General features: G+C 39.7%; 1 long non-coding RNA gene and 1 pseudogene across 3 annotated transcripts; both read left to right on the top strand.

Annotated features, from left to right (window-relative positions):
• The first annotated feature begins 4,280 nt into the window (after positions 1-4,280).
• Positions 4,281-6,811, top strand: LOC148213482 (uncharacterized). Of its 3 annotated transcripts, none has more exons than XR_015791634.1 (4): positions 4,281-4,910; positions 5,002-6,232; positions 6,313-6,464; positions 6,542-6,811. It is a non-coding gene; the product is annotated as an uncharacterized LOC148213482 (long non-coding RNA). The 3 variants fall into 3 exon arrangements; XR_015791638.1 differs by having other exon boundaries at positions 4,281-4,479; XR_015791633.1 differs by having other exon boundaries at positions 4,281-6,232.
• A 91-nt stretch (positions 6,812-6,902) lies between these two features.
• On the top strand, positions 6,903-8,191 carry LOC148213483 (uncharacterized; annotated as a pseudogene).
• The last annotated feature ends 2,139 nt before the right edge of the window (positions 8,192-10,330 follow it).

A 10,330-nucleotide genomic window follows, 5' to 3' on the forward strand; every position in this document is an offset into this window, starting at 1 on the left:
AACACCCCCACATTTTCAGTATTTTATATGAGGGTAACTTCATTTTTCACAATTCATAAGGTGACCTATTAGTCTTATAACGTGGAATTTTATTTCAGATAAATTTGTTGTATGCAAAGCTTCCCTCCACATATTATGAGGTAAATCTGGACTATTTAACATGCAATTTACCATGTCCTTCAAAGTTAAGTTCTTTCTTTCAGCTACACTATTTTGTTGTGGTGTATAAGGTGTCGTAGTTTGATGGATTATACCTTTTTTTGCGCCTTCATACCTTCGATAGATTGTTTCCTTGGCTCCCATGGCTTATCGTCCGATAGTGAACCATGTTCCGTCGCAGGTCAAGGAGCAGTACCTCTCGGAGCTTCGTTCCAAGTACCAAATTCTTGATTACGTCCTCATGCGTCTTCCGACTAAGGATGAAAGGATTGATAGCCCTCCGCCTAGGTAAGCTTTAACCCACATATGTTATGGAATGGAGTGAGGCTTCACTTTCTCTTTTTTGCTTAGTCCTTCTTGGCTTTTGTCGGCGTGGCTCCGACACAACACGCTTGGGGAATCTTGATGGCATTTGCCATCCTTTGGCTGGAATTAAGGGGAGGCGACAGAATGACCGTAGCCCTGCTGTCCACCCCGACCTTGATGAAGTCAATCAGGGGCTTTCCTGGGTTCTACAACCTGAGTTCTCATCGTGGGACGCTCTTCAACGTCCCGTTTTAGAACAAGAACTGGAAAGATCACTGGGTCTTGCTTCTACGACCCCGCCTGCCGGGACTAACGAGGGTAGCCCTTCAGTGGAGATACTTCCCCGATCGGAGTATTCGACTCCTCCGCTCAAGCGCTACCGCTTGGTGAGACTGGGTGCTGCTGCATCTCTTTCCAACACCCCTGCCAGGGAGTCGGTTTTCAAATTTTCGAGGTTGTTGAGCCTAATTCAAGTGAAACAGCCTTTCTGAATCTCATGTCCACCGACCGAAGGGCGGTGCTGACCACAGGAGACGTTTCTGGTCTGAGGGGAGGAGAATATAGGCTTGAGAACACTGCGCCTGATGGAAATGAGGCTTTCGAAGGTCGTGCTTCGGAGAACCCTCTGTCTGTGGCCTCTTCTCTTCGGTAAGAGGAGGATTTCACATCGACCTAATTCGATCTTCCTGTTGGGGTTGCTTCTTTGAACCTCTACCGCTATATGAGGGACATCTAGATGTCTGCTCGGGAGATGGTTCGTCGTACCTTCGACCATGGACTTGTCCCCCTCCTTTCTGTTTCCGGAGGAGTGTCAGGATGGAGTTTTCGACGCGATTTGTGTCAGCTATGTGTCGATTTCTTTTTCTCTTATTGTTCACGTTTCCCGCTTGATGCCTCCTCTTGGTTATTTCTACCAGTTAGCCGGTTGCTTTCATGCCCTGTCCCTGGCCTTTTGCGAGATGAGTTGGCAACTAGGAGGGTCTGGGAACATGAGCACCAGGCTGAGGTCCAATGTCAGTTTGTTTTAGATTTTAATTTAATGAATATTTATTTTCTTATATTTGTTATAATTATTTTTAAAATTGGTTGGAAAATAATATTGAAATAAAAAAATATAGGTAAGATTCTCAGAATATTTGAATTATCTTGTAAAAATAGTAGAAAAAATTATAGTTAGGATTCTTCTATAAAAAAAAGAAACATAATATATTCAATTTTAAATTGTGAGAGAATAATTTAATAGATAAACAGTTAGTAGAAATTTTCCTATTTTTACATTAGTGACTTCGAAAAATTGAAAGATGTTCGAAGAAATTTTTAAATTACCTATTTTAAATAACTATGAGAATTTATAGCAGGTGTCCCTATTTGTCATCCGTGTTGAAAAATGACTAAATTATATTTAATAATGAAAAATGTCCATTTATATTATTCTAACTGTTTTGCAAGCGTGATATTTGACACTTTTACCCTTCTATTTAATTATTAGTTTTAAAATCAAAATATCTTAACTTCCATTATTTCCCCTATATTCTATCTCTCCTTCATTGTAGTTTTTTCCCAACCACTATTATTATAAACTTAGATGTATATGGAGGTAGAATTCACCAATTATAAGGAGACTTCACAAGAAGGGAGATGATCCGAGGAAATCTATCGGAGTCGACAAGGTGTAATCAAGTGAGGGAACAACAGTGAGACAAGACAGTGAGTGATAGAAATAGAATGCAAGAGGCGCGGCAGGAGATGCAGGCCTATATGTAAAGTTTCCATAGTTTGTGTATCTTTTTTGTTTGAGGTTAGAGTGTTTTATATTTTTTTTATTAATTGTTCACAAAAATATACTTTGTTCACTGTATTTGTTGCTCTCTCCTTATTTTTTATATTTTTTTTATTAATTGTTCACAAAAATATACTTTATTTCTTCACACAATTTATATTTCTTTTAGTTGATTTTGTTCAATGTATTTGTCACTCTCTCATTATTTTTATATTTTTGTATTAATTGTTTACAAAAATACATCCCTATTCACCAGATGTTGTATTTGTTATTCTCTTCACCGTATTTGTTATATTTTTGTGTTCACCGTATTTGGTATACTTTTGGTTTTATGTTCACCATATTTGTTATACTTTTGTTTATTTATCACCATATTTGTTGTCTATATTTGTTGTATTTTTGTTTCTTTATTCACCGTATTTTTTATTTGTTGTTTTTGTTTCTTTGTTCACCGTATTTGTTGTAATTGTTTCTTTGTTCACCATATTTAATGTATTTGTTATCAATTTGTTCTAGCTCGAGTGTTAGTATTTCTATTTCTAATTACATTTTGTTTATTAGATATTATTTTTTTTCTTTAGATTGGTTAGTATAATCCTCTTGTTGGACAACCATTTGAATTGAAAAATATAGGGAGGATTCTAAAAATATTTGAATTATCCTATAAAAATGGTTAGGTAGAATTCTCCTATGAAAAAAGAAAAATAACAATTCATTTTACTAGCCATTATTGAAAAGTGGAACTTGTTTGGCGATATTCCAAAGTTGCCTATTTTAAATGGCTACATGTATTGTTACCCATTTATAATTTTATATGTTATTTCTAAGATTTTCCCTATTATGCAATACTCTGTCCAACCCATAACTGTACAATCCCTTCGATTTCGGCACGGCACGTTACCGTATGCATGGTAGCTGTAAGATCATCCCATTAAACATACTTGCCTTCCTCTCTTGAATCGACACGCCATCCAGTTCTGATGGAGCACAGAGTCTGTGTCATTCATTGAAAGCACGACACGTAAGTCTTGTTATCCGTCGAATATAAGCAAAGCACTCAGGATTCACTCCTTTTCTTCCTGTCGCTTTAAAGCATTGGTTGATAGATATGTAAGTATAAAAAGGAGAAAAGCAGCTGCTGTCAGCTGAGTCGTGGTACACAAAGGAACATTACGTCACAGCAGAGCGGATAATAATCACATGATTGCGTCCACTTAACCCCGCACACGCATCTAGTCGGCGGCGGTGACTGCGAGTTAATGTGGGGCCATTGATCCTTACGCCTTCCACCATTGCCGTATATTTTAATTCCGAAATCCAAACCGTCCGCTGCAATCAAACGTAGGGTGGATTCTTTAGTTTCGTGTCGCATTTTCAAATTGATAAATGGTCGTCCAACTTTTTTGAAGAGAACAAAGTTTCTGGAATATCATCGAAGTGGATTGGTAGTTTTCCGCACAATTATCTCCAATCGGTTTGTGCATCGACGTTGTCCCGCAATGAATAAAGCGTCACAGAGGGTACAATATAAATATATATATATTTTTAGTACAATAAAATATATATATGTGATCATAAAATTAATGTGTTGGGATACTAATCATATTGCATAAACTTTAAATGGTCAATAAAATGATGTCATTGAACTACTCGAAGTTTAAAATTTTTAATAGATGGTAAAATCTATTGCGGTGTTTGATCTCCTCCAAAGTTATTGTTGACGTCAAATTTCGAAAAGGTCCACATGTCTCTGGGAAGCATGCTTTCGCTAAAGAGCAATGCGACTGCAACTAGAAAATTCGACGCCGATTCGATTTGTAGTCGAATACACCCCGACGCTCAAGTCAATAATCAGAGTAAAGGAATAGGAGTAGACACCTTAGAAATGTTAGTACGATGTTAAATAATAAATATATAATAAAATAGGTAGGTTAAATCTCAACCCTTGATTATGGTTTAATCCTAGCCATTCATTCGATTTTTAGGGTTTTCAACTTAACTTTTTATTTCTATTTCTTCCACATTCATTCTTACCCAAGTCCTCTTATTCTCTGTTCTATCTTCTTCCCTCTAAAATATACATCTCCCTTTCCGATCGCAACCGTGACAACTCGTGAATCTCATTCGACGTCGTCGTTGCTATAGCCTGTGAACTTCGTCGCTGTGAGCTGTCTGTCGATGAAGCAGTGAGGTGCGCCGATCCGTCCGTAGCAACACCATTGCTGGTGAAAAAGGTTCGCGGGCTATGAGCAGATCTATTGAGATGTCTGCTGTGAGACGCATAGTGAACCGTTGCAGATCTGTCTGCCTGTGATTATAGTTGTAGGCCATAAAATAGCTTCGATTGAAAATCTTATCCAGTGCTCGATTATACAATCCATCATTCCAAAAAATCGGGATAAGGTTTTCATGTTGTAATCAAGCAAATTTAGTAAATAGTTTTTCCATTTCACAGTCTAATTTCGATAGATTTATATTCAATAGAATTTCACTGATAAAAATCATAGGATGAAAGCAAGTTTCTGTAAACTGTTTTTTAGTCCAGGTTAGAAAAAAATTATTGCAACCCGAGAACCCAACCCGACCCAACAGGAAAATTTTGGGTTGGGTTGGCCATTGATTTCGAGCCCATCAGTTCCCAAAGATGGTCAACCCTAAAATTCGGGTTGGTAAAAGAAAAAACCCGTGAACACCTCTAAATGTTAGTGACAGATCTTTTACTTACTTGGCAATGATGGGGTCCTTCCTTTTTATAGGTGTGGATGGCCGAACTGGACAGATGACGATTTTAGCTGCATGGGCGCATCTGGCTGTATGCGATTCTGATGGGTGAGGGCAGACGCCTCCGACAACAGGTGGGTGGCGCCTCCATCTGCCAGTTTGTTCCCCTGCAGACGCTGGAATCAAGTGGTAGCCCCCGACGTTCTTCCTGTATAGCTCTAGTAGTAACATGCCCGTACCCATGCACATATACGTTCCTAACCGCATGCTGTCTCGTGCCTCACTATCACCCCGTAACTCTTGACAAGTATCCTGCTTGGATCTCTCCCTCAACAGTTAGCCCTCTTTTGTATTATGGTCGTCTCGTTTGAACGACCGCAGCCAAAAGCATTGACGTAGGTTGGAACATGCGCGGGTGGTGCTTAGAGGAACATGGAGGGACAATATCCTCCAAATCTTCTATGGGTCCCACTCATTATGTCGTGAATGCCATGGAAGGTGTCTTTTCCTATCGTCGCATTGACACGGGGACATGTGTTCATCGCCGTTTCGTGGACGGTCGTATCCCTCGACTGCCAAGCGAAGTGGTGGGCTGCGGCAGTTGTGATTCCAAACAGTCGTTGGGATCCAGAGTGTCCTTTGGAAGGGTTCAAAATCTTGCCTTAACTGCTCAGCAGATTTTAGTTTCATTTACCCTCCTCTTTGTTCCTTTGCATTTTCTCCTAATCGAAGAGTTTGCCATGGCTATTTGTAGACGTCCTACTTTTGGTGGTGGTCACCCCGCCGTGGCCTATGTACCATCGATAGAAATGGAGATGGACCTGGAAAAGGTGAGGGATACCCACCACATTCCCGATTATGTCTTGATACGCTTAACATCAGAGAACGACATGATTGATTCCCCCATCTTGGATTGATGAGCTTTTACCCTCAGATGTTTAATAACGGGGTCATGCTTCTCCTTTCTCTATTTGTCGAGTCAACTTGCTCAGAACAATTGGCGGATAATGATGGCTCTTGTCGTTCTTTAGCCGGAGCATGGTGAAGGGCAACAGATGACCCTTGGCTTGTTGAACGTCCTTCTGATCTTAAAGACTATCTCAGGCTTCCTGGGGTTCTACAGCATGAACTCTTGCAACCGAAAGATATTGAAACCTCTCACTTCTAGCAAACAATGGAAGGATCGATGGTGCTACGTCAGTGGAACTTGGCTGGCTACCGACGGGCTGGTTAGTGCTCGAGTCCTCAGTTGTTTTAGTGATACTGGTACGTCTCTCCGCCTTTCCTTTGTTTTATTTTTTTATGTTATTGGTGTGGGCACATCTCAGGTGATGTTTCCTTTTTAGCCTTGATTGGTGGGGTTTCGCCATTCTCCCCTGAGTCCAATTCGATATTCAAGGCGATCCAGAACCTCTTGTGCAACGATCGAGCCCTTTCCATTATCGTCACAAACAAATTCATGGTTGTGATCCTTATGGACTAGGCGGGTCCTCTACTTGTAAGCGTTCTGGCCTCCCCCTCTTGAAAGGCGCTATGTCTGGTTTCTAACAGTGATCATTTCTTCGACTTTCTAAGGTTTTGCCAAGACGAGTCCAGCCGTTCCTTCGGAATCTGTTGTTCTCGAAGTAGGGGACGCGATACAGGAAATGCAGCATCTATTATTACGACGGCAGTTGCGTCCCCTCTCATCCCTACGACAACTATCAACGGGGGGAGCCCATCTGACGACTTGCTTGTTGGGCTTTATGCCCTAAACTCGTGGTTTGTAAATGTAAAACAAATTATTTATTCAATAACGTTTTTTTAGTTTTAGAATTGCATTGACCCAAATTCAATAAACTTACATCCGGGCTATTTAATATAACTTTAATAGTATATAATTGATATACACAATAGATAATGGATATATAGTCGGATCATGTTCCAGTAATAAGCTATGGATACGACCCAGTTTGTTAAAGTTACAAATTACTCGATCCAAGTTGTTATTGTGAAGACAAGCGAGTGAGGGTATCTTATAAAATGAGTTTGTATAAGATCAGACCACAAAACTATTAATCTTTAGTTGTAACACCGTTAACTAATTAGATTAATATTTCACAGGATGACCATGTAACTCCATCTCAATCTTGAGTTAGTTATGAACTCTTGCCTATGAGGAATTGTCCTTTGATTTTTGTATGGATGAGACTAACACGAGACACCGACTCAATATGCCTAGTATTTTGGGGACAAGTCCGAGTGGGGAGTTGGGAGCATAACGTCGCGAGATGGAATTCACTTCTTTCTGACTTTAAGGAAGTAGATGAGTTGTTCTCTTAAGTGCTGACTCTAAGTCTTAAACAATGGGCCCCACTCTCTCACTAACCTGAGTGGTAGGACAATAAACGATTGTTCATTAGAGGATTAGTGGTACTTAAGGAGCACGAAGTAAAATTGTAATTTGATTCAGCTGTAGTTAAAGATAACTCATGAAGGATTGATTTATTCATTGTGGTTATATCCATGGACACAAAATATTCTATAGTACGGAGAGTGCATATGTGATTCTTTAGTGGAGGGACCTATAGTTAATGAATGTTGATTAATTTAATTTATGAGTTTAATTAATTAATCTCACATCATTAGAGCTTCAAATCTGTAGTTCTATTATGTCCCCTTGCTAGCTCACAATGATTAAGACGAGGATGAAGAATTTGAAATGTTAAAAGTTAAAAAGGGAATGTATATATGGTATACACCATTTAAATAATGCATAGGAAGAGACGACATCGAAGGATCAATTAGAAGCATCGCTATGACCGCTTGGTTGCCATAAGCCAATTATCCCTATGGTAACTTTTCTGACACCTCTACCTTCAAATTCTGAAGGTCTAAAGGATCAATTGGGCACCCTTCCACGGTTCGTATTCGTATTGGAAATAAAAATCAATCGAGCTTTTACCCTTTTGTTCCACACGAGATTTATATTCTCGTTGAGCTCATCATAAGACACCTGCGTTATCTTTTAACATATATGTTGCCCTAGACAAACTCCCCCACTAGACCATGTCTTCCGCCGGGATCAACCCGCCGAGGCTGCCATTGTGACCAAAAAGAGGGGTAGTGTGTCGCTTCTGATTCATGGAATAAGTAAAATAATGTTAAAAGTAGTGATATTTCACTTTCGCCTTTCGGCTACCACTTGTCCTACACCTTTCAAGTCATTTCGCAAAGTCAGACTAAAGTTAAGCTCAACAGGGTCTTCTTTCCTTACTGATTATGCAAAGCCAATTCCTTTGCAATGGTTTCGTCGGATAGTAGACAGAGATAGTGGGAGTCTTGTTAATCCATTCATGTGCATCATTAATTAGATGACGAGGCATATGGCTACCTTAAGAGAGTCATAGTTACTTTCGCCGTTTACCACACTTGGTTGAATTTATTTACTTTGACATTTAGAGCACTAGGCATAAATCACATTGCGTTAGCATCCGCAGGGACCATCGCAATGCTTTGTTTTAATTAAAAATCATATTCCCCTTGTCCATATTAGTTACTAGTCGATTGATCGATGCTCGAAAAGCCTCCCGAGCGAGCCATTCCCAGTCCGTCCCCCGGCCGGCACGCGAAGACCCGCTTTTACGGTGGAAGTAACTTGAGCAGTCTGTCGACAGTCGACGGGTTTGGGATTGGGACCCCGTGTGTTGGGTGTGTTGCCTTAAACTCGTAGTTTGTATTTATGTAAAAACAAATTTATATTCAATAAAGTTATATTCTATCAATTGTTGTTGAATTCATAACATTGCAACTATCTAATCCAATAAACTAAACATCAAAGGTTATTGTCATGTAACCGGGATAGTATATATATTGAGTATATATTTGATATACTGTCGATATACAAGTGGATAATGTTTCAGGAATAACTTGAAGGGTCTATGGTATATGGATAAGGCTGGGTAGCTTATCCTGGCAACATTATGGTATATGGTATATGGATAAGGCTGGGTAGCTTATCCTGACAACATTATGGTATACGGTATATGGATAAGGCTGGGTACTTTGTAAAAGTTATAGACGACCAGAACATATTCGTTCGTATGGAGACATGCGAGTGGGGGTATCCTATATAATGAGTTTATATAAAAATCAGACCACAAAATAGCCAATCTTTAGATGTGACGCTGTTGACTAATAGTGCTATTTCATAGGATGACCAGGCAACTCATTCTCAATCTCGAGTGAGTTATGGAATCCTGCCCGTGATAGCTCATTTTTTAATATGTATGGGTGAGACTGGCCCGAGTCGCCAACTCAATATTTCCACCATTTTGGGGATGAGACCGAGTGGTGAGTTGGAAACATAACTACGCAAGATGACATTCACTCCTCCACAACTTTAGAGAGTAGATGAGTGTTCCCTTTAGTGCTGACTCCGGGACTTGAACAAAGGGCCCCACCCTCTCACTGGCCCGAGAGAGACTTCTGGTTATTGATCGGACCATAACCGGGTTGTTCATTAGAGGATCAACGGTACTTAAGGTACAAGATGTAACACAGGGGCAAAATGGTAATTTAACCCATATGTGGTTACGAACACTCGTGAAGGATTGACTTGTTGTTTATGGTCGATATCCATGGACACATAAATATTTTGTAGTGAGAAGAGTTCAACTACGGGTTTTTAGTGGAGTAACCCGTAGTTAACGTATGTTGATTAAGGTGGTTAATGAGTTTAACCAATTAATATCGTAAAGTTGGAGCTTCTGATCTATTGGTTCATTAGGTCCCCTTACTAGCTGGTAAAGGGTAATTAAGAACATTAAGTTTTGGAAGGAATTTGAATTATTCAAATTTAATTAAAAGGAATTTGAGTTAATTTTGTATGACACAATTTAATATTGGGCGTCCCCAAGATATGTTTTCAGATACCGCTATACAATTACAACCCGTCTTTGCTCAATGGATACAAAACACCCATGCTTTAGCACCTAGTATAACGGCCCCCGATGCAACAACAAGCTCTAGTTTGACTTGGGGGGGTGATGGTTTAGTGGCAGTGGGCGGCAAAGTTGCTTTGTTACCTATTCCATTAGGAACTGCAGATTTTTTGGTACATCATATTCGTGCATTTACGATTCATGTGACGATATTGATACTCCTGAAAGGTGTTCTATTTTCTCGTAGCTTGCGTTTGATACCAGATAAAGCAAATTTTGGTTTTCATTTCTCTTGTGATGGACCTGGAAGAGGGGGTACATGTCAAGTATCCGCTTGGGATCATGTCTTCTTAGGGCTATTTTGGATGTACAATTCAATTTCGGTAGTAATATTCCATTTTAGTTGGAAAATGCAGTCAGATGTTTGGGGTAGTATAAGTGA

The sequence above is a fragment of the Momordica charantia genome (genome assembly GCF_013281855.1).
Source record: "Momordica charantia cultivar OHB3-1 chromosome 1 unlocalized genomic scaffold, Mcharantia_2.0 BLBB01000001.1, whole genome shotgun sequence".
Lineage (NCBI taxonomy): Eukaryota > Viridiplantae > Streptophyta > Magnoliopsida > Cucurbitales > Cucurbitaceae > Momordica > Momordica charantia.